Here is a 25135-nt window from a genome sequence, read left to right as displayed (position 1 = left end):
ACTAGACAAGAAAAATAAAAACCAAAAATTATATTTATATAATAAGCCAAGAGGAATCTAAATTCCAACCTTGCATGTAAACCTTATCTCACGCCATAGTCAAGTCTTCTTTGAGCACTCTTCGTTCATGGTAAGCGGTTGGGAAGACTTCTTTTGGCAGACTCTTCGTTCATGGTGTGCGGTTGCCTTTGACCCGCCAACTTCACTTCTAGAGACATCTGGCTTCATCTGACCGACTGACACGTATCGCGTTGTAATTGGTTGGTTATGGAAGGGTAGTCGGCTATATGCATATAAATACCCATCTGCCCTCCTCTTCACCTCATAGTGATTTCAATCGAGCGTTGAGGGATTTTTCATAAACACAGACGAACCGTTTTTGTTTCACCTCATAGTGATTTCAATCGAGCGTTGAGGGATTTTTCATAAACACAGGCGAACCGTTTTTATTTCAGGGATCTTATCGTTCGCCTCCGCGAATCCTAATCGATTGGGCTGTCTTTATTGCAAGATTTCAGTTTGTTGCATTTGTTCTTGAAATTATTTGTTTCGAGGGTTGCAGATCTGAGTGTTCTTCCTGAAATGCGTAAAACGTGTAAACCCTTTTGTAGATTTGTGCAGTATTGAGGGAGTTCCCCAGCTCCATTATTTATTTCATGATTTTGTGTTCTTTTTCTGTTTGATTCTTTGATTATATGTTATATTAGAAGGATCTAGGGTTTTGCGGATTTGTCTGGAGAGCTCGGACACTATTGGCATTGTGAAGGCCAAGATCCAGGACGAGGAGGGAATTCCTCCTGATCAGCAGAGGCTCATCTTTGCTGGCAAACAGCTTGAGGATGGCCGAACCCTCGCAGACTATAACATTCAGAAGGAGTCCACTCTTCACCCTCACTGGCAAGACCATCACTTTGGAAGTCGAAAGCTCTAACACAATTGACAATGTGAAGGCTAAAATTCAAGACGAAGAAGGGATTCCACCCGACCAGCAGAGGCTAATCTTTGCTGGAAAACAGCTCGAGGACGGACGCACTCTCGCCGATTACAACATCCAGAAGGAATCGACTCTTCACCTTGTCCTCCGTCTCAGAGGAGGGATGCAGATCTTTGTCAAAACCCTGACCGGCAAGACAATCACTCTGGAAGTCGAAAGCTCTGATACAATTGACAATGTCAAGGCTAAAATTCAAGACAAGGAAGGGATTCCACCCGATCAGCAGAGGCTGATCTTTGCTGGGAAACAACTCGAGGATGGACGCACTCTCGCCGATTACAATATCCAGAAGGAATCGACTCTTCACCTTGTTCTCCGTCTCAGAGGAGGGATGCAGATCTTTGTCAAAACCCTGACTGGCAAGACAATCACGCTCGAAGTTGAGAGCTCAGACACTATTGATAACGTGAAGGCGAAGATTCAGGATAAAGAGGGGATTCCTCCGGATCAGCAGAGATTGATCTTTGCACGGAAACAACTTGAAGATGGGAGGGCTCTAGCGGGCTACAACAGTCAAAAGGAATCTACACTGCATCTTGTCCTTCCCCTCCGCGGTGGTATGCAGATATTTGTGAAGACGTTTACAGGCAAGACCATAACACTGGAGGTTGAGAACTCTGATACATTCAAGACAAGGAAGGCATTCCTCCAGATCAGCAGAGGCTCATCTTTGCCGGGAAGCAGCTGGAGGATGGCCGAACCCTGGCGGATTATAACATTCAGAAGGAATCGACCCTCCACCTTGTCTTGCGTCTGCGTGGTGGCCTTTGAGATTGCGGGGAATGCTGAAGTTATCGTTAAAGCCTTGCCCTGTAGTGTCATCGTGTATTCGGTTTTAGATGTTGGCTTGTAGTGTCATCGAGTATTCAGTTTTAGATGTTGGCTTCGAATTACAGTGATAGGTACTCCTTTCAAATGTTTTTTGCTTTGTTTGTCTTTGGAGTGTTAAAAAGTTGTCTCTGAATGGATTAAGATTCGATTTACAGGGATAGCTACTCCTTTGAAATGTTTTGTGATCTGTGCATTTTTAGAGTAAGTAAATTTCCTCTTTTCAGCAGGCTGGGCGCAACTGTTTCGTCCATATGTTCTTGATGGTTTGTCCATATGTTCTTGATGGTTTGTCATTTTGGTATAGTTTGTAAAGTTTTGGGTCACAACTCTATTAATCCGGGAGAAGTTTTAGGCTTTTCTCATATTCTCTTATATCGCTCTCCTGATCAGGTTTTTCTGATAATGATGGTTAGGCATTAGTTTGCCAGTATGGAATTGTCTTACAACAATATGAATGAGGTCTGGGCATCCAAGCAGTATCAGTCTTTCTCAGTTTATGTATCCAAGACCTTTATATATCCTTAATATAAAGCTATGACGTTTTTTTTCTTCTGAATTTCTTTCTTCTCTGAATCAAATAAAAGCTGCGTTTTCAAAAAATTCCATCCCTTATGTTGTCTTTAAAGGTTGTTTTCATTTCTGGTTGTTTCATATTTAGCATCCTTTGCATTATGTCCGTTTTCTCCGCACATTGTATGTTGCTTTACTGTGACAGTGTTCATCTGCAATACCATGTTACAACATATGTGCTCTCTTAATTACAGTGTTCATTTTCTCGGATGCATCATCTAAAATATCATGCTACAACATGTGTGCTTAATTTTCAGGATGATTTTGGAAGTGTTTTATACTAAAGCTTGGCCAAGTCTAAATTAAAGTTCGCAATAAGGTTCCACACTCTTAGTGAATAATCTACATGACTTTCTTTACAATATTCAGAACTAGGGATAAACACCTGCAATGAAAACTCAGTTATGAAAATCCAATTGTTGAATTCCACAAAGAAATTTGTTCGAGGTCATGACAAACTATCAAACCCCAATTGAATCTCAACTCTGGTTACATCTTCTATTTAGTAAGTTGTAAATTTATTTTACCATTGTTTTACCTATTGTAATGATAATAATTTAATTTTAATGTTATAGCCAAGCCAGTCAACAATTTACTTTCAAAATTAATTTATTTTTTTCTTTATGCTTGATTTACTTTCAAAATTAATTTGGTTTTTTCTTTATGCTTGATTAGTTTCAAAAGAAGCATAACAAATATTTTCAAATTATGATCTGATGTTTTTTTTTTACTAATTTAATTTTCAAGAGTAAATATCTAGATTTTTTTCTTTTTTTTGTTTACTAATTTAATTTTCAAGAGTAAATATCTAGGAATTTTTATTTATAGAAAATATAAATTACATTTGCATATGCTATTAGCATTTCAGAGGCTTAATTAAGGTATGCTTAAAATATTGTCATTGTTGAGGGGTAAGCAGTTCAAAACTTTCTTTTCATTTAGCTTTCTCATTTTATTTTCTCTTTTCACCCAACTTTCATGATTTTAACAAGTTTTCATTAGGAATGACTTGGATGTTTATTTTCATAGGGAATGACTACTTACAAGTTGATATAAAATTATTTATAACTCAAAGTTGAGTGAAATATTTTTACATATCTCTTTTGTATTGAGTTGTAATATCAACAACCAATAAAGCAAGCACACTTAGAGTGAGACCACTATATTAGCAGTTTATTTGCGGCAAATAATGATTAAATCACTAATGCATTCTTCACAATAAAAATGCTACGAAATTATAAATTAGGAAATGAGAAATAAATGCACACACAATAAAAATGATACCAATATATTTAGACTAATGTTTTTGGAAAAACCTTGAAGGGAAAGCCAATGGCCTAGTATTAGTCTTTGGGAAAACAAAAACCTTAAGGGAAAACCTGGGCTAATGTCTTTGGGAAAACAAAAACCTTGAGAGGATAACCAGTGGAGTTGATGAGGGTTTATTTTATCATGTAACAATTTGGAAATTATTACAATTGGATGCCCAACTGGCTATCCTCTAGAAATATACTAGCTAAATAATTTGGAGGTCCCAGATTTCCTCTGCAAATCAACTTGGCCTCCTTTGGCTTGCTAGCACCCAACACTGGCAACTAGTACAACCTTGGATCTGCCTCCAATTGGGCTGTCTAGCCTCACTCTGCCTCTAGAAATGACTCGCTCTACCTTCTGGAAGTTGATTTGACCTCCGACAATTGAATCAAACCTCTTTTGGCAACTCACACGGGTTTATGGCTATTCACACTATTTGTACAACCTCCTCTTTAGATGTATTTGTCATACCTTTTCCTATCACTTTGGCACTGGAGAATCACTGGGAATCTCTTTGGAATCTTGCTCCCAAATTATTTGCTGCTCCCTCTTTCCGATGCTCTCCCTTTGACTCAAACTGTGCCCTTGTTGAAGATTGCAAATTGGGTAGTTCGATTTACCTCTCACAACTCTATCACACTAATGCTATCTCCAAGCCCTTCAACCTACTCTTATAATTTCTCGTTGGAGTTTCAATGGCCATGATTTAACCTCCATCGACGACTAAGATCAATTAGACTTCATCAATATAAGTCTCTAGAGAAATCTTGAACATCCTTATTAATTATCTTTAATTTACCACTTTTCTTAAGTTAGATTTAGGAATAATTTAATTATGGCAAATTAATTTAATAAACATCTTAAGCTTATCTCGTGAAACATTTTCTAGGTTTTGGAGATCTAGTGTTTCTTAGCCTCTTAGCATCATCTGAGACTAGAACACATGTCCACTACACCCATTTGTTCTCCAAAGTAGACGAACTTGGTTGTCCCTAGAGCCTTTGTGAGTATATCTGCGATCTGCTGCTTTGTGGGAACATGTTGTAGCTAGATTACTCCATGACGTTGATGTATGAATTTTGTTGTACCTCCTTTCTTCACATATTCAAATTGATTTTACTCCTTCAGGCCAACTCATTGATCTTTGCCAAAGTTGTTGGCTGATGCTGCCCCTTCATGTCCTTCCTCTTGGGACACTAGGTGACATAGTGACCAAATTCACCACATCCGAAGCATTTGACTTTCGACGGGTCCTCCTCTCCTCCTTTTGACATCTGTCCTTAATTGGGACCCTTCTTTGCCTCCCCTTTACTTGCAAGGGCTACGCTCTCCTATTCCTTTTCCACCTTCAGTCCCTTATTACTGTTGCTGATAGTACCTTTTGTGAGACTGATCCTTAGCTCTCCTTGAGTGAAGTCACTCCTTAGGCACACCCATCATGGAAATGTCTCACCTAGAAATGACTTGGGTGAATGTAAACCACTCCTTGGAGGACCCATTGAGAGGCGTACACATCAGCGCATTGTTTGTAGGTTTCTCTCCTACAATTGCAAGTTCATCTATGATTCCTTGAATCCTGGTGAGGTAGGAAGTAAAATCTTGTCCCTCTTGCATTTTAACTGTCCTTAGCTTCTCCTTGAGAATCATTTTCCTATTCTTAGATGGATCTTGGTACAACTTCACGACGACATCCCACATGTTGTTGTATTTTTATTTGTAATTTCCTGCAACTGCAATTGGAAGCTCAATCCCTCTTGGTCTATTGTGCCATTACAACTAGTACTGTAACTCCCTTGAGCCTTTGATCACAACTTGCTTTGCACTATTTGTCAAGGATATGACTGCACCCAACTGGCCTTGTAACTACCTCTCAAGTATCTGACTACAAATAGCTCTACAACTATCCCTTAAGTTCTGATTGCACATTGCTAACATCTCGATCTTCTTGCTACTTTGGTTGTGGTCTCTTGTAGCAAATGTGTTGATCCATGTGAAAAACAACTAGATCTGAACTAGACTGCATGTTGCTCACCCATGAACCCTGCCCAATCTGGCATACTGGAGTCCCATACTCCATCTGGAGGTATCGATGCTATCAATGTGAATTCCTCCAATCTAGAGGTCAACTCATCGATTTTCGCCAAAGTTGTTGTCTGATGCTGCCCCTTCATGTCCTTCCTCTTGCGACGGGTCCTCCTTCTCTCCTCCTTTTGAGTTTTGTCCTTAATTGGGACCCTTCTTCGCCTCCCCTTTACCTGCAAGGGCTACGTTCTCCTATTCCTTTTCCACCTTCGGTCCCTTATTATTGTTGCTGATAGTACCTTTTGCGAGAGTGATCCTTAGCTCTTCCTGAGTGAAGTCACTCCATAGGCACACCCATCATGGAAGTGTCTCACCTAGAAATGACTTGGATGAATGTAAACCACTCCTTGGAGAACCCATTGAGAGTCGCACACATCAACTTCTTGTTGTAGGTTTCTCTCCTACAACTACAAGTTCATCTATGATTCCTTGAATCCTGGTGAGGTAGGAAGTAAAATCCTCTCCCTCTTGCATTTTAACTGTCCTTAGCTTCTCCTTGAGAATAATTTTCCTATTCTTAGATGGATCTTGGTACAACTTCACGACGACATCCCACATGTTTTTTGTTGTATTTTTATTTGTAATACGTGGGACAATGTGATCCCAAACTCCATCTAGGGCCATCCTCTTGGTCTTGGCCATCTCTTTCTTGAAGGTTACAAACTGTTGTGGATCTGCTAGCTCTGCCATGACATTTGTCACAAACTCCTTCAAGCCATGCTCATCCAGTAGGAATTGCATTATGGCTTTCCAGATGCCAAAATTAGAGGCTTCGTCAATTCTATCTTGATCGTTGGTCCTGTTGTGGCCATTTCTGCGAAACTCAAATAAATTGGAGAAGTATCTGCTATAAATTTCCCCCTTCTGGTAGCCTACCTTGGCCTTTCTACTACACTTTTACTCCCCTCGGAAATGCGCAGATTTTCTCCTGCACCTGCCTCCGGTGTCCTTCCTGAATTTTGCACTAACTGCTTCTTCTATTGGGTAACTCGCTCTACCTCTCGGAAGTCCTTTGAAATGTGGCACACACACTACTGACCCTCAAAACTCGAATTGACTAGACTGACAAGTCTGCTATGACCATCTACTGCTAGATATCACAACCTCCTTTCCTGTAACTAGAAAACTTGAAACCCACTTGAGAAATGTCTGGAAATCATGCTTGTGTGTTTTTCTCTTCCTTCCTTGCACAAATTTGCAATTGCAAACCCTTGTTGCAAATCCTTGTGCCCATATCTACTTTGCGAAATCACTGATCTGCTCACCAGAAGCCTCTATCTGGAAAATCCACTTCCTGTTGCTACTACTTTTGGACAAATCAAACTTTTCCTCCTCTTTAGTTCTAAAAATCAATTTTCTTGCCCAACAATTCACATTCTCTAGCTAACTTGCACAGATTTGGAGAAAGTTCTTCAAATCTCCCTCTAAAACTGCATGATCTCTCTTCCTTTCGCCCTTGAGCCTCTGATTTGATCAATAAAGCTCTAATACCATGTGAAATTTCCTTAAATGCACTAATTGGAGTTTATTCTTATAACTGATTAGCAATTTATTTGTTTACGACAAATAACAAATAAATCACTTATGCAGTCTTCATAATAAAAACACGTTGCAGAATATAGAATCAGGAACTGAGAAATAGATGTAAACACATAAAATAAACACCGATATTTTCAGATTAAACGTCCCCGACAAAACCTTGAAGGGAAAACCGGTGCAACAGATGAGGGTTTATTTTATTATGCAACAATTTGAGAATAATTACAATATGGATGCCCAATTGGCAATCCTACGACAAATATACTGGCAAAATAATCTAGAGATCAAAGATATCCTCTACTAATCAACTTGGCCTCCTTTAACCTACTTGAACCCCACATTGGCTACTCGCACTGTAGCCTAGAACTCACACTACTGGCTCTGGATAACTCACATTGCCTAGAAATTGGCTCAAAGTGAGCCATCTTGCCTCCCTTTGTTACTGGAAACCACTTGCACCTCCTTCTGGAAATATATCCGACCTCTGGCCGCTGATCTGTGGCTCTTCCGACAACTTGCACTTGGGTTTTTGGCAATTCACACTGCTTGTATGACCTCCTCTATAGATGTATTCTACCTCCCTTTTCTTGCCTCTCGGACACTGGAAAACCACTCGGAAACTCTTTGGAATTCTGTTCCCAAATTATTTGTTGCTCCCTCTCTCTAATGCTCTTCCCTAGCTCGAAAAATGCCCTTGTTGAAGACTACAAAGTGGGTAGCTCGATCTACCTCTTACAACTCGATCACACTGAGGTTATCTCCAAGCCGTTCGACCTACTATTATAATCTCTCGTTGGAGTCTCAACGACCACAATTTAATCTTCATAGATGACTAAGATCAATTAGACTTCATCAATAGAAGTCTCTAGAGCAATCTCGAACATCCTTAATTACTTATATTTAATTTACCATTTTTTCTAAGTTAGAGGTAGGAAATAATTTAATTAGGACATATTAATTTAATTAGGGCGTTTCCCAAGCTTATCTTGCAAATCCTTTTTTGTGTTTTGGAGATCTAGTGCTTGATGCTACACAAACTAACAATAGGTTGGCGAGGAGGTAGGAGCCATTGAAAAATTTCCAAGGGTAAAGGCTGCATCCATAGGTGACTGTAGGGAGGGAAAAGATGCAAACGGAGAAGGTGTAATTCTAGGTAAAGGAAGTGTCATCGAGGTAACTTGGGTATCGAGCCCTTCCTTGGAAGTGGGAATGTGAAATAATTCCTTGACAACTGTTGATTGCAGGACTGGGTAAGGGCACGATGGAGTTAAAGAAACCACTATGGAAATGTGATCATGAGTAGACCCTTATATATGGTGATTGATAGCTGGAGGGAGATGATATGATGAGACAATAGGTGGAGTAGACCAAATCAGGACCCCCTTCCGTGAGTCCTTTGAATAGTCCAACATTTTTTTTTCCATCGTCTTACAAGAAACCCTATAGTCCTAGATGAAACTCATGAAGAAAGCTTTGAGAGTTCAAAATAATGTGGGTGTTTATAGGGAATTATAGTGTTTTTCATATTTGACCCTATTAGTGTTAGAAAGATGACAAATTCTTTCAACTATGATGTATTAGGAATTTTCTAATGCCACTTTTCACGATGGATCTCATGAAAGTTTGTTCTTGTTTTAATAATGTTGATTTTTTTTCTTTATGCTATTTAAAATAGAGATACACCCTTGATAATCTAGATTAGGGTTGATCTCCTTTTTATAATATCTCAATTTTTTAAGATCCTCCAAGTCTTATTGCACAACAATTTATCTTTAAATTTGGATGTGATAATATTTTTAATATTATCATAAATATGTAGAGCAATAACTTTAATGACTCATTATGTTCATTATCTATGAAAACACATTTTGTTGTTTCCTCATTAACATCTATGATGTCAATTGGATCCTTTTGTTGGCCCACTGTTGCTTTCTATTGTGCAACTTTCTTCACCATAACTATCCTTTGGTTCCCATATAAATTCTTATAGATTAGGACAAAATAGAAATAGGGCATGTGATGTTTAGCTCAAAAAATTAGATTAAATGAATTAATAACTACCTTTTAGCAATTTGAAATGAAGGCTAGTTTTAAGGATGGTGATATTAACCTCAAATTAAGGCATATGCTATCATAATAGAGATTTGAATTTTAGTTAGGATTTGTAAAAAGTAGGGTTTCTCAAAATTAGTTTGCAGGGAAACAACCAAGGAAATTGGGGGTCATGTAAGTAACACACTTAGATCAAAGTTCTTTTCAAGGGTTGAAAGATGAACTCTACTAGTGACGTAAGAAATCGTTAACGAAATTTGAACTAAGAAAAATTTGAATGTAGATGAATATCACCCATGCCAAAACAAAGAATACAACGAACTAGTATGTGTAAAACAAAAAATGCTAATCAAATAAGAGTATTTTAGAATCAAGTATGACTCGGTTAGCAAAGGTGATGGATGGGTGACTATTTTTGGGCTAAACTTTCACAAGTTCATCTACAATTTCAAGATTATGAGAGAGATTAATCATTGCTTCAATGCATAGACTATTTGAACAAACAAGTTTTATATTTGACTTCAAACTTTTAAATAGATAAAAAACTAAGGGCAAGACAATATTACCAACTTAATAAGAACTCTCTAGAGTTCTCATTTTTTAGAGGTCACATTGAGTTGCTATCTTTACCCCAATTTCAAAAAATGGTGCTACCAATAACATTCTTTTTTCTTCTTTCCCTTAGAGTTAAAATTACAAAATTTTGCTATTGTCACATGTAAAGTTGCAAATAAAAACCTTAAAATCAATGTTGAAATTGAAGGTGGTGCACATAACATCACCCTTATTTTTTTTTTATTTTTTTTTTATTTTTGTTTGGCGGGGTTCAGGGGTGGTGATTAAAATTGCAACTTGATTGAAATCATGGTTTCAACAACTAATACAATTTCAAACAAAAATCTTAAAATTGACCTATGAAATTGAAAATGGTGCTTGTAGTAACATTCCTTTTTCTTTGAGGTTAGCATTGAAACTTGTTCAAACCTACAGCCTTGACATTCATACCATTGTGAACTAAAACCACAAATTCAACCTTCATATCAAAACATGGTGCAATAAGTAGCTCATTTATTTATTTTTTGGGTTTAAAATTGTTGATTTTGTATCTTTAGAAGGTCTTTTACATAGGCTAGTGTTTGGCATGTAGAAGAAAAATTCCTCTAAATTAGGTGGTTGTTCGAGAGGAGCAAATAATATAATTAATGGCAGAAGTGTCCGCTAAAGAACCTCTGCGGCATACTTACTCTGAGAAAAGAAAATATGATGTGGACGTTGGAAGACTTCAACTCCAAGATAGTAGTGAAGTAATCCCAAATTTGTCATCTTAAAACCTGCATGTAACTCCTTTTTTACCTGCGCAATATGATCATCATGATTGCCAGTGATGATCAAATCATCTACATACATAACAAGAATTACCAAATATTTTCCCTGTTGTCGCACATACAAAGTATCATCAGATTCACTGCGATGAAAACCAACTTTCTTAAGGTAATCATCCATCTTTGCATACCAGGCTCGGGGAGCTTGTTTTAACCCATATAAAGCCTTGATCAATTTGCAGACTTTATGTTCTTGTCCTTCCACTTCAAAACCTGGTGGTTGGGTCATATACACGTCCTCCTGTAAATCCCCGTTGAGAAAAGCACTTTTCACATCCATTTGATGAACTTTCCATCCTTTTTGAGCGGCCAATGCAAGTGTTAATCGGATGGTGTTCCATTTAGCTGTTGGAGCAAAGGTTTCTTCATAATCAATGCCTTCCTACTGCGCAAAACTTTTTGCGACAAGTCGTGCTTTATACTTGTCAAGTTCACCCTTCTGATTATACTTAATTCTGTAAACCCATTTGCATCCTATGGGTTTAACATTTGCTGGACAATCAACAAGTTTCCAAGTGTTGTTATCAATTACTGCTTTATATTCTTCAACCATAGCCTGTTGCCATTCTTTATGTTTTACTTCCTCTTTGTATGTGGAAGGTTCAGTAAAATCATTTGCTATCAAGGCAAAATTGCCTTCACTTCTATGTGCCCTTCTGGTGCCAGTTTTATTTTGTTCATCAGGCTTTACATCTTTCAAAAGTTGAACTGCCCATTTCGGAAGTTGGTGCTCACTTGTTTGTGCTTCTGTAAAGTCCCCATCATTGTAAAGAGGATTAATATAAACTGATGTTCGTCGTTTAGGTGAAGAATGTGGAGACTCACAGTCTGAAGAACTGCTGCTGCTTGGAGATGCGGATGAACTACTAGAAGACCCAGATAATGTTGTTGATGTAGATGGACTGGGTGACTCATCTTCAGAGGAAGGAAAATCAAGTTCATACCAATTTGGTGAAGTTGGTTGACTTTGCATTTTTCCATTTCTTTTACTTCCCTTAGTTTCTAGTTTGTGAAGAAGATTTTCAATTTCTTCAGCACTTTTACTCTCTGTTTCATAAAAAATGACATCCCTGCTCACAATGAATTTTCCATTGGTCAAAAGACGATACCCTTTCTTCTCATCAGAATAGCCAATCATTGTGCATTTTAAACTTCTTGAGTCAAGCTTAGTTCGTTTTTCTTTCGAAACTAAGGCATAACATACTGACCCAAAAACTCTTAAGATGTTTAACTCGAGGTTTGAAACCAAACCAAGCTTCATAAGGTGTGATTCTGTCTAAAGAAGCAGTTGGAGATCTGTTTCTTAAGTAGACAGCTGTATGGATTGCTTCTGCCCAATATGTTGGACTTAACCTCTTGAATGTTAACATGGATCTCGCCATTCCTAACAAAGTGCGATTCATTCTTTCAACTACTCCATTTTGCTGCGGAGTGTAAAAATTAGTGAGATGTCGTCTTATGCCATTTTCACTGCAATAAGTTTTGAATTCATTTGAAGTGAATTCTCCCCCATTATCCGTCCTAAGAGTACCTATCGTTTCTTTGACTTCATTTTCAACAAGTTGGCGAAAAATTTTAAACTTATCAAATGCTTCTGACTTGTTCTTCAAGAAGTAAACCCAAGTCATTCTGCTGAAATCATCAATGAATAGTAAAAATACTTGCAACCACCAAATGAGGTTTGTAGTGGACCACAAAAATCACTGTGAATTAGTTGAAGCCGCCTGTTTGCTCGCCATGAACTTGTTGGAAAACTTTCTCGATTTTGTTTCCCATAAATGCAAGCTTCACATTTTGCATTTTCCCTTTTGAATGTGGGAAGTCCCTTAACCATTCCTTGTTTCTGCAATTGAGAAAGACTCTCAAAATTCAAATGCCCAAACTATTAATGTGGGAAGTCCCAGATATTCCTTGTGTTTCTATTTTGTGATTTGTTGCTGGTTGGTTTAATGCCTCTCTAAGTAGAATCATAGTGGAGGAGGATTTTCATAGGGGGAGAGAGAGAAGGACATGTGAAAATTCAAATGTTTTGCATGCATTGTTTTAAGAAATGGCCGTTTTGGAACCGAAACGTCCTGGTTGATCCGAGTTATTGGCCCAAGTTATGACCCAGCCATGGAAACGGTTCAGTTCGCTGAGTCACCCATGACTTGGCCGAGTCATTGAATGACTCGACCGAGTCAAGGGTGACTCGGCCAACTCGGCCGTTTTCGTTATGACTCGGCCGAGTCACATGAAACCGCCCAACAGCACGTCAAACAACGGATTTCTAAAAGTTTAATGGATTTTTAAATGGTTTTTTGGTTGGTTTGGACTCCAAATAGGTCTATGAATTTGCTAAATGATTTTTGGGGTCCATTCCCTCCCCCCCCCAAACCCTATTTAACACACCCAAGTGCTCTCATTCACTCACAACAATCTTATGCATTTGAGTGAGAGTCTTCTTTGAGAGTTAGTGAGCAGTTCTTGAGCTTGTTTTGGAGCAGCAGTGAGGAGTCTTGGAGGAGCATTGTAGCTGAAGTGAGGAGCTTCTTGGGCAGACATTTGGAGCAGCATTGAGGAGCTGATTCTTGGAGCAAGCTTGAGGAGGCAGTTTGTGCCTGGAGGTATTTATTTTCACCTCTATAAATCTGTTTTTGCTTAGTAAATTTTAGGTGCATATCTAGAAATCTTAGAGAGTGTTTTTTGTCAAATAAATGAACATTGAATCAAGGTTTTTTTTTTTCATTTTCAAATTGTTTGCTTTCATTTCCTAGTCAAAAAATGGCACCTAGAGCAAGAGATCCTACTTGGGCATATGTTGAAATGGTTGATAGTCAAATGCAATGCAAATTTTGCCATAGGAAAATTAAGGAAGGTCCTGGGGTCATTAATAGGTTGAAACAACACTTGGCAGGGATTAAAGGCCAAATTACCCCATGTACCTCACCAGAAATTGGGGAGATTAGGAAGAATTTGTTGGCCAGCTTTGAGAAATTTAAAGAAGATAAGGCTAGGCAAAGAGACATACAGGCTGAAATTGGGAGGAAGAGGGAGATACAAAAAATGATGGCTGCCAACCCCCATTATGATTTTGAGGGTTCTTCCTCTATCCCTCAAACTGATACATCCAACCCTTTCCGATATGTTCCTCCCTCTTTTGGTTCTCTTCAAGATAAGGGAAAGGGTAGAATGTCAATGAAAAAGGGTGATGTGACTATCAAAAGTTATTTCACTCCCTCTTCTCCATCAGATGCACATGGTCCTGAAGTTAGTAAAACTCAAATGCAGCCCACTTTATATGACCATTGGAAGAAAGAATTGAGGGAGACTTCTTGTGATTACATAGCTAGATGGTGGTATGATGCTGATATCCCCTTTAATGTTGCTCGTTCACCATATTATGAGCCTATGTTTGATGCCATACATGCTGCTGGAAAAGGCTTCAAAGGCCCTACTATGCATGAGCTAAGGGGGTTTCGTTTGCAGAAAGAAATTCAATCCATTAATGAGTATTTGCAAGAGTTCAGGGACTCATGGGCAAGAACAGGGTGTACCATCATGTCAGATGGATGGACTGATCAAAGAAACCGTACCATCATAAACTTTCTTGTCTTCTGCCCACAGGGAACCATGTTTTTAAAATCAGTTGATGCATCTAATAAGATAAAAGATGGCCACTTGTTGTTTCAGCTATTGGATCAGGTTGTTGAGGAGGTGGGGGTGGCTAATGTTGTTCAAATCATCACAGATAATGCCTCTAACTATGTTCTTGCTGGTAAACTGTTAGAGGAAAAACACAAGACCATCTTTTGGACCCCATGCGCTGCACATTGCATAGACCTCATGCTTGAGGATATTGGAAAATTAGATTGGGTCAAAAACACTATAGATCATGCCAAAAGCATAACAAAATTTATCTACAATCATACATTGGTTTTGATCCTCATGAGGAAACACACTGGGGGCAAGGATATTATTAGGCCTGCCATCACTAGATTTGCTACACATTTTTTGACATTGCAATCTATGCTTTCCCAACATAGAAACTTGCAAAAGATGTTTTCCAGTGATGAATGGAATCAAAGCAATTGGTCTAAAAAACCAGAAGGCAAAGAATTGAAAAGGAAAGTCCATGAAGAAACTTTTTGGAGAAAGGCAGCAGAGATTGTGAAGCTTGCTGAGCCACTAGTTAAGGTGTTGCGATTGGTGGATGGGGAAAGGTTGGCTATGGGCTTCATTTATGAGGCTATGGATCAAGCAAATGAGCAAATAAAGACGGTATACAAGGATAGAGTGGCAAAGTATGGGCCCATTTGGGCAATCATTGATGAAAGATGGAACAATAAACTCCATCGTCCTATACATGCAGCTGGGTATTTTTTGAACCCACGATATCATTATAAAGTTAAGGAGTCAGGAGCTTTGAGGGGGGAGGTCAGAGATGGACTGGTTGATTGCATTAAACGAATGATCCCATTTGAGTCTGATAAGCTGGAGATACACTGTCAGGCCAATATCTTCAGCAACGCAGTAGGTACCTTTGGGAAGAACCTAACAAAGATTGCAAGAGAAGCAAATGAGCCAGGTAAACAAAAGTTTCAATTTTCAAATTCTTAATAGTTTTACTTTTTTTTTAAAGTTTGTTAAATCGTTTATAATTTGAAAGTTAGATATAATTTCTAATTTTGTTGAGCTAACTCATTACACTCCTATGTTTTTTGCAGCACAATGGTGGGAGGCCTTTGGTGGACATTGTCCTGAATTGCAAAGGTTTGCAATTCGTATTTTGAGTCAAACTTGCAGTGCATCTGGGTGTGAGCGCAATTGGGCTGTCTTTGAGAGGATTCACACAAAGAAGAGAAACCGTTTGGATAAAAAACGGTTAAATGATCTAGTTTATGTCCAATAAAACCTTCGGCTCAGACGAAACCATTTGCTGAACAAAAGACCTGATTCAGATCCCATTGTGTTGGAAGACATTGATCCAACATCAGATTGGGTAGTGGAGAGTTGTCCAACAGAGTTTGATCCTGATGAGGACCTTCATTTAGATTTAGATATGGAGACATCAGTTGAACTTGAACATGTTGTTCAACTTCAGCCTGTTCAGTTGAATGTAGATCCCAATCCACCAGCCTCAGTCTCACAGCCAGCAAGGACTCCAGTTGTAGGTGCTTCCTCTGCTCAGCCATGACAGAAGCGCAACCGCATATCTACTCTATCTCAGCTTGCATCTGCTGCAGTTGCAAAGCCTGCTAGTGGTACCACTTCTAGAGTTGCAGTTGGGGATGATGATGATGAGGAGGAGTCATGGGGCCCCCTGTCTGACTCTGATGATGATGATCCAGAGATTGATCGACATGATCTTGGCTCCTCTGACAATAGCTACTAGCCAGTAGTACTGTAGTACTAGTACTGGAGTCTGGTCACCGTCACAGTTTACTTTTGTTGTAGAGGCCATTTCTAGCCTCCTTGGTTATGTGTTTTTTGTTTTGAGTCTTCGATCATGTATGGCAGTTGACTATGTATTGCCATTGGGTACCATTTTGATATAATGGATTGGTTCATGAGCCTACTTTGATCATATGTTGTCTTCCATCTATATTATAATGCTGTGTGTTTGGAAACATGAATGAAAATCTTTAAAATTATGTTTAAAATCTTTAAAATTATGTTTTTTTATAAAAAAAATAAATATTTAATGTATTTTTTACAACGACCGAGTCATTGAAATCAAGCCGGCCGAGTCATTACCGTTTCGGAGTCGGAGTCGATGCTCGGCCAAGTCGGAGTCTTAAAACATTGTTTGCATGTCACAAGTATGGTAACTATGTTGGATAATTCACCAACAAGAAGAAAGGAAAAGGAAAGATATCAAAAATTGTATCTATGTAAATAGATGAGTTAGATGAGAAATTTGAGGAGTTTGCATTGGTTTCATGTCCTTCAGGCACCATGATACGTGGCGTGTGGTTTATGGACAACAAAAATTATTTTTCATATGACAAGATATCATGACCTATTCACCAATATGGCCAAGGAGTACCATGATTTTCATGTGGAGTTTGGTGATAATTCCAGGTATGTAGTGGAGTGTATTAGTAGCATAAATTTCCAGCTGGACTCTGTGAGTCCTATGGAGGTGAAGGAAGTATTGTAAGTACCTAGGTTGGAGAATAACTTGCTCTCTATATCAACTATGGAGGATAAAGGACTTGAGGTCAGTTTCATGGGAGGTGAGGTATCTACCAGGCTGAAAGGAGATGATCCTAGCATGAGGAAAATGATAGGAAATAGAGAGAGAAACTTGTATCTCTTGAGAGGATAGTCAGTGAAGGCCCTTGTACATGATAGTAACAACTAGAGTGAGCTTTAGCACATGAGGATGGGGCATCTACACTATACGGATCTACCACTTTTATGGGAGATGGTCATTGGTTTTCTAGATTTTAGTGTGGAGTAGGATAATGTGTGCAAAGGATGTGCGTTGTTGGAAATACTGTGGGGGTGTGAATCAATATTTCAACTTTTCTTTCAATTTAGTATCATAAGCATTAATCACTCATATAATATCGAGAGTACATAAGAATTATATGAACACTTTATTTATATTACAAGGGAAGCTACAACTTTTGGTTTACTAGCGATAATTGGAAGGGATGCAACCCCAGGTTTACCAGCTCCCACTAGAAGGAGGCAACAACCTCCTAAAGGAAGCTACAACTTTCTTGCCTAGCACCACATTGCCACCCTTTAGAATAAAAGATAAAAAAAAAACTTTTGGGTTCTCGTACCAGGGATAGTGATCCAATTACAAAAATGCTTAGTCCTCTTCAACAAATCACTATCAAGACACTTCCAATGTAACTATGTCATTGAACACTCATTGCTGCTATCACTGCAACTATTGTACTTAACCTGCTTCCTCAGGCACAAAAAAATGTGCCATTGGTCTGCCCTATCACCAACTTCTACTAGTATCAAACTTGTTCTAGAACTACACAAGCTCATCCCCCTTAGGTCTGCCTTTAGCCACAAATATCAAACAAGCTTCAACCTTTTAGTCAGTCAACAATCTCTATCAAACTTGTCCAAGTTTCGTTGACTTGTCATTGCTATCTCTTTTACACTTCAGGTTTTTCTACTTGAATCTTGGTATGTGCACTAGATATATTGCTATAGTGATTCTAAAAAATGAAATATAACAACAAAATAGACTCTAACTCATACCTCAAGTAACTACTTAGATAAGCCTCATTCAATAGTTAGGACAACCCTAAGTTACGCGTCAAATCTCCTCAACTCAACTCCTTAATCAAGATAAAATCGGATGATTCAATATAGGTCTAGATGTTAAATTTTCTTAGGGCTATATTGTTCTTTGCTTTAAATAATTGCATTTCATCATTTACATATTAAATTCACCCCACAACATCATAACATTATTCAAATTTACAACATTATTCAACAACATATGCAATTATATAGAAAGAACAATATCATCATCAATGCATCATAACATAAAGGAACAAGAGAATACAAACATTTACAAATAAAGACATCAAAATTGGTTGGAGACCAAGGCAAAACGAATTATGGGGAAAACCCTTTCAAATTCTTCTTCTTATTAGATTGTTATCGAATAATTCAAAAAAAGAAAGTACAGTGATCCATATCTTCAACCATAGTCCTATCCAACAAAATCAACTAAACAAAATCCATGAGATGAACCCAACAATGTTAATAATCAAAACACTGATTCAAAATCCTACGATCAACTTTCATTGTTTGTGGTCAACTACCGAACTTTGCGGTTAACTAATGAAATCTTCAGTCAACTGTAAAATTCAAACCTTAAGGTCCCAACCGCACAGAGAGAGTGTCGTGCATGTGACTAAAACCCTTTAGCCGCACACATAGGCCTGCATGCCTGCAGTTACTATCGAAATTTATTTGTAGCATATCACATGTGCGAGCTTCAAACCTTGCAATTTCAGACTCGTGCGAGCCAATCTATGTGAATTGCCCCAGGTTTGTGCAAGCCAAAAACAAAGAAGAGAATAGAGTAACGCTTCATGATGGTGTCCAAAATAGGGTCACTTGACTTGTATTTATAACCTTCAATGGGTGTCCAATGTTGAAAAGTGTGCAACAAGAAATGTAAATTAATAGAAATTGCTAAAAATAACAGTTTGGACAATGAGCATTTTGGCCACCTTGGGTGAGAGGTGAAACTGCTAAAAATAGCATTCTGGGTCCCTTCCTATTTATAACAGTCCCTGGTCTATCTATAGGAAGTAAATTCGAATTTGGTCTCACCAGCAGTTTGGAATATTAATTAATTAATTCTCCATGAGTTAATTAGTTAAGGAAAAGCAAACTTGAAGTCTTTGTGAGAACATGCAATTATTTCTCCACTGATTGGGGAACGTGTCTTTGATTTTCTCCACTAATTGAGGAATTAAGGATGAGTTCTATATTGAGAGGATCAGTTGACTTAGTTTAACTTAGTCAAGTTCAGTTAGATTAATTTAACAAGTTGTAAAATTAATGAGATATAGTTTGTTGATGCTTGCATGCATGTGACAACTGTTATTTCAGATAACTGAGTATTTTCTCATGGATAACTGATGCATGATAGTTCAGACAGAGACCCAGTTGAGATCAGATGGTGGGAAAATGTTCTATCAGTTGCTAGGATATTTCTAGTAAGTATTCCTTGCATGCAGGAGGAACTTGAGTCCTCAAGTATTGTGTTTTGTAATTGGACCCCAATCAAAACTGCGCAAGGAAATAGGGGCTTGGAGGACTTGTGGAGCCTATATATACAAGCCTAGATAGTCCATGAGCTACATCATCAGAGTACAGAGAGAGCAGGATAGCTTTTGAGCTGATTCTTTTTGTATGTTGTTCAAGATTTCCACTTGATTGATAATACAAAGTTGGGGTTTTATGCTTGTGCTTTCCCTAGTGATATATTCTGTATTATGTGTGATTGATTCCTTCTTATTAGTTATATGTGTTCATGCTTGATGTTGCTCATGGTTGATTTGCTTCCGCAAAGTTTATGGTAGATGTAGATCTAGTATTATGCTTTAGTACATTGCATATATCAGTTTGATTTGCAGGTGAAATTTCTACATGATATCAGTGAGTTAGCTGATTTGTAAAGAAAATTCTACATGGTATCAGAGCATAGGTGATCAAGGAAGAACAATATACAAGAAGAATTCAAAGTTTATTATTCGAGATATAGATCTCAAGTTCTTATCACATCTATTTCACCGATGGCATTCTATGGTTTGAGGCTTGAGTATGCCCTTGATGGCAGCTCAAACTATATAGCTTGGAAGGATTGCATGGAGGCAGTATTAGAAGATAATGACCTTAAGGACTTCATTGATCAATAAGTCCCTAAGCCTACTGATGCTACTCAACTGGCGGAATGGAAGAAGTGTGTTGCTAGAGCTAGGAGAATTCTCTTGGAGGGAGTGCGAGATAACATTGTCTCGAGCCTCCATGGGAAGGAGACTCCATTTGCAATGTGGAAAACATTGAAAGATTTATATCAGAATAACAGTGATCAGAGGAAGCTGGCACTGAAGGAAAAACTTCAAAAGATCAAGTGTGAAAAGGATGAGACGATCTCTATGTATTTGACCAAGCTCATCACATGCGGGGATGAGCTTGCAAGTGTAGGGGTCGTGACAACGGATGATGATATGGTGAGTCTAGCACTCCTTGGCCTTCCTAAGAGCTAGTGTAGCTACCAGGACTCGGTTAATGGAAGGGAGAAACTGCCAGATTGGGAACGACTATGGTCGGATTTGATGCGGGAGGAGATCAGACGGAGCACTAGAGACGGTTCATCATCCATGGAGGATGAGGAGAACTGTGCCTTAGCGGGTAAGACAAAGAAGGGGAAGGAGAAGGTTTCTCTTTCCGAATCTAGTTCTTCCAATGGTGGGAAGAAGGTTGACAAATCAAAAGTGTGATGCTTTCATTGTCATGAACTGGGCCATTATGCTGCAAATTGTCCACAGAGAAAATCCAAGAAGGGATTTAGGGAAGGATCCCCAGGTGAGGCACTTACTTCACAGTTTGAGTTGGATTTCACACTCTTCGCATGCATGGTTTCATCCATGGTGGGAAGTGGTTGGTTTCTTGACAGTGGAGCTTCTTTCCGCATGACCAGAGAGAAGAGTTTGTTCAGTACTTTGGAGGAGAAAGATCTCCAGATATTCATAGCGATGGGTAATGATGAAAAGTATAATGTCTCAGGTGTAGGCACAGTTATTTTTCAAAGGGAGCGGTTATTTTTCAGAGGGAGAATGGAGCTCGCCTTACCTTGACCGATGTCAAGTATGTACCAGGATTGAAGAGAAACTTGGTGTCGATCGCGATGCTGGAAGACAAAGGCTATGATGTAGTCTTTAGTAAGGGAAAGGTTTTCCTTAAACACATCATCACTAGACAAGAAGCAGATCGGTTCACGGGTCAAGAACCTGTATGCTCTTGAGGTTCAAGATGCATGCAAAGCTTTGAGCAGCAAAGCAATTGATGGAGACTTGGTGGTTGAGAGGGAGAGTATGTTACCTCTTAACATGCAGCAACAGAAGAAGTCTCAGATGATTATGGAGGAGCCACGATTGATGCAGCAACTTTTGGAGGTTGTGGAGCAGCCACAATAGGGGAAGCTAAGAGGGGATCGAGTAGAGACATCTACTCATGCAGAGACCTCCAGTAGGGGGAAAATTTGAGCTAGGTGGGTAGAGGGATCGCATGCAACAATACCTCCAGGTATGTAAGGACCTGCGGTCCGTGCGACGGGCAGGGCAACTCCACCATGCGAAGGACGTGTGAATGAGAAGTGAACGACCAAGAGACGAGTTTATATGATGTTGGGCGAGTTGAGGGGGTGGTCCCACGAGTTGGGCGGGCCGAACCTCTACTCGGATGAAGGCAACATGTTGAACGAGTCGGCTTGGACATTAGGCGTGGGTCGGCCGGGTGACATAACCTGCCACCCGCTCGTATATATTGGAGGGCGTTTGGAGGCAAACGACCATCATTTGATCATCACGAGTTCGATCAAAGGAGTTCTGCAGTGTGTGGATGAGCCCGCACTTCGGGCGGAACTCGGGTGAAAAAATTGTGTAGGAAAAGTCGGGTGAGAAACTTGGGCGAAAAACTTGTGCAGAAAATTCGGGCGAGGTTGTCGGGCAGAAAACCCGAGTGAAGTCGTTCAGGCGAGCCGGGTGAGGTCGTTGGGCGACTCGGGTGAAGTCATTAGGGCGAGCTGGGTGAAGTCGTGTGGCGACCTGGGTGAGGTCGTTTGGGCAAATTGGGTGAAGTTGTGTGGTGACGGGTGAAGTTGTGTGGCGACCCGGGTGAAGTTGTGAGGTGACTCGGGTGAAGTTGTTCGGGTGAACGAGTTTGGGTGAACGGGTGGACATGCAGACGGGTGGCAGGGCGAGGGCGCGCCGTGCACGATGAAATGAAGAATTGTGCGAATGGGCGACTTGGGTAGGGCGTGCCGTGCACGACGAAATGGTGGAAACGGTGAAATGTTGGAGTTGGGAACGAAGGTGTGACTCGTGCGGAGGCGCCCGCGTGTGGCGAGTTGGTTACAACGAGGCGCGCCCAAGTTGGGCAAACAACACGATCGTGAAACAAGGTGAACAAAGGGTTGGTGAGTCATGCAGCGATCGTGTGGAGGCGCCGACGAGCTGGGCAACCAAGTTTGCTGAAGTTGGAAATTTGGCTAAGTGTAAATTTGGGGTTTCCCAAGATTTAACTTGTACTTATAAAAGAAGATTATATATATTGATTCGGGCAGACTCGTATTGAGGGAGTTTCCCCTCCCTTTATACTGTTGTGCATTTCTCTTGTATAATGTTGTTTATGTGAATGCTATGGGCTTTCATTGTATAAAGGACAAAGATAATACTTGGTAATGAAAAATAAACTGTATGGAATGTTAGGCGTAGTCTACAATCGTAAGTATTGGTGAAAAGTAAACGGTTGGTAGTGCTGCACCTCGCTATAGTGCGGTTGGAAGAGTACCGCCAGTGTAGGGGTGTGACAGGTGGTATAAGAACTGGTGAACTGAATCAAGGAGCTGATTCTACGAAGACCGAAGACTTAGAAGAAAGTTCAAGTTTTGTAGGTGATAAGTGGAATACCAGGGTGATTAAGGTGAATGGTGACAGGTTTAGCAGAAGTGAAGCTTAGTGCGTGGGCCAAGCTGAACGACAAGGCATGGTAGGTTTGGAAGAATGCGAAGGGAAGCTCTTGCTTACCTTATACAGGTTGAAGCAGTTGAAAGAAGAGAACCCCCGGATTCGGAAGGAACTTGAAGTCTTGGAAAGGAATGTTGAAGACGAACTTATTCAACTTGGTTGGACAATGGAGAAAGATGAAGTTGCAGATTGTGCTAACCAGGAAGAGGAAGTTGTGGTGGTTGAAGATGTTGTAGATGTGACAACGATGGAGGATGAACTTGAGATTGATCAAGTTGGACTAGGATCATGCAGTTTGCAGACATGGATGGATGGGGATACTCACATGGAGGAGCCTCATGATGATGATGTAAGCACTGTTGATACTTGTGTTTCATTTGAGAATTTAGTAGATGGACCGTATGCAGGGAAGAGAAAAGTCAGTTTTCCGATGCAATGGAGTATCTTACCATGGATTTCTATGATGAGACCTTGTATGGAGAAGCAAGGATTGTTGATTGTTGCAGGACTTGTTGGGGTTGTTTGTGACCTTATGGTAGAAGGTACAAAGGCCCGTGACAAGGGAGGAACATGATGATCATTGTGGAGGATTGGGTCATGCTTTAGCCACATGGAGAATTGGCTAAGTGCCTGGCATGACTCATGGATAGATTGGAGGAGGGCACACACTTGAGATATGATGATACTTGGGTGGACTTCTCATGGCCGAGACCAAGAGCAAGTCTTGGTGAAACCTTTAGTGGGGGAGCTATGATGGAAGGGACTCATGATGATGACGATATGGTTGGGTGATCGAGTTCACTAGACCGAAGATTGTAGGATTGGATGAGGATGACCGATTGTTGTGATGGGTCTACTTGGTTGACTACATGGGCAACTTAGTCATGGACATCAGGTTGGAGACATGGAGCATGGAAGTATTATGCAGGGACATTATGCAGGAGCATTTGTAGAGGTGTCATATGGGCATCCAATGAGGAGTGCCAAGGCAGGGATGTTGTGCAGGTGGATTTGCTGGTGTGACATGGACATGTTTTACTTATGAGCCGATGGAGAGGTTGTGCACTCTTGTATAACAAGGCCATGGACTTGGATGGAGTTGTGAGCAGACTATGGAGCATTCCTACTACATGGAGAGCTGAGGCATCTTGCAGAGACCTTTGGGCCGAGACTTGTATGCTTGCTAGAGTGTTGGTTGGAGATGACTCATGGAGCTCATGATGACATGAGATTGTTGTGACTTTTGGAGTTACAATGATGATGATTCCTTGGTGACAACACTTGGGCATGGGTTGAGCCAAGACTCAACCACCTTTGACACATGGGAGCTGATTGATCTATGATCATAGGTAGCACATGGGAGATGAGATAGGTGTATACTTGTTTCTATGGCAGACTTGACGGATGGCACATACAAATGTGATGGAGGTTGCTTCATGGACCTGGATGTGGCATATCGAGAGTCAGAGTTTGATGAGATGATCTCTTCACCTTGAGGATATGGATGTTTTGCAGATGGATGATGATGTTGGATAGAAAACATCATGGACAACATGTTGCAGAGGAGATGGAGACTACTTCATGGACCTGAGCATGGCTTCTACTTGTATGGAGATGGATTCTTGATCGAGTTGGTGAAGTGACAGGATGTTTTGAGAAACGAATGATGGTGGCATGAGGATGTGCATTCTCATGGTTTGAGTGTGACAGTTGGATTAGCTACCCAACTAGTTCGAGTCATGAGGGGATCCAGTGTACAGAGATGTGTTATCATTTGTTGGAATATCATGGCAGCAATTCAAACGAGGACAGTACATGATGAGGTCGACACGATATGTTGCAGGAAGCATGTAGCTTGAGATGGAGGGGCCAGCCTTCCACGACAGGGAGCAACATGTGGAGATTGTGACAGGGTGGTTGATGATCATGGATTGAGATGATTTTCCGATATGTGACATACCAATGGGGTGTATGTGATCCATATTTACGCAGAACGCAACAAATTACAGAGATAACCATATACACAAAGATGCAGCGGAAATAATACTTCATTTCATTAATGGAAAATACTGAAATATGCTTACAACCAGAAATGGAAATAAACCAGCTAGGGCGATGGTAGCTTATCTCTGAGAAGAGATGTGGTG

The 25135-nt window shown here is 39.9% G+C and overlaps 1 pseudogene; it reads left to right on the top strand.

Annotated features, from left to right (window-relative positions):
* The first annotated feature begins 582 nt into the window (after positions 1 to 582).
* Positions 583 to 25135, top strand: part of LOC149214268 (uncharacterized) — a 56664-nt pseudogene continuing 32111 nt past the window's right edge.

Source organism: Pinus tabuliformis, chromosome 1_1 (genome assembly GCF_031772625.1).
Source record: "Pinus tabuliformis cultivar Carrire ecotype Pingquan chromosome 1_1, CPIR1, whole genome shotgun sequence".
In the NCBI taxonomy this organism is placed as follows: domain Eukaryota; kingdom Viridiplantae; phylum Streptophyta; class Pinopsida; order Pinales; family Pinaceae; genus Pinus; species Pinus tabuliformis.
The sequence above is the reverse complement of the archived record's forward strand: the minus strand, read 5'-3'. Positions and strand labels throughout refer to the sequence as shown.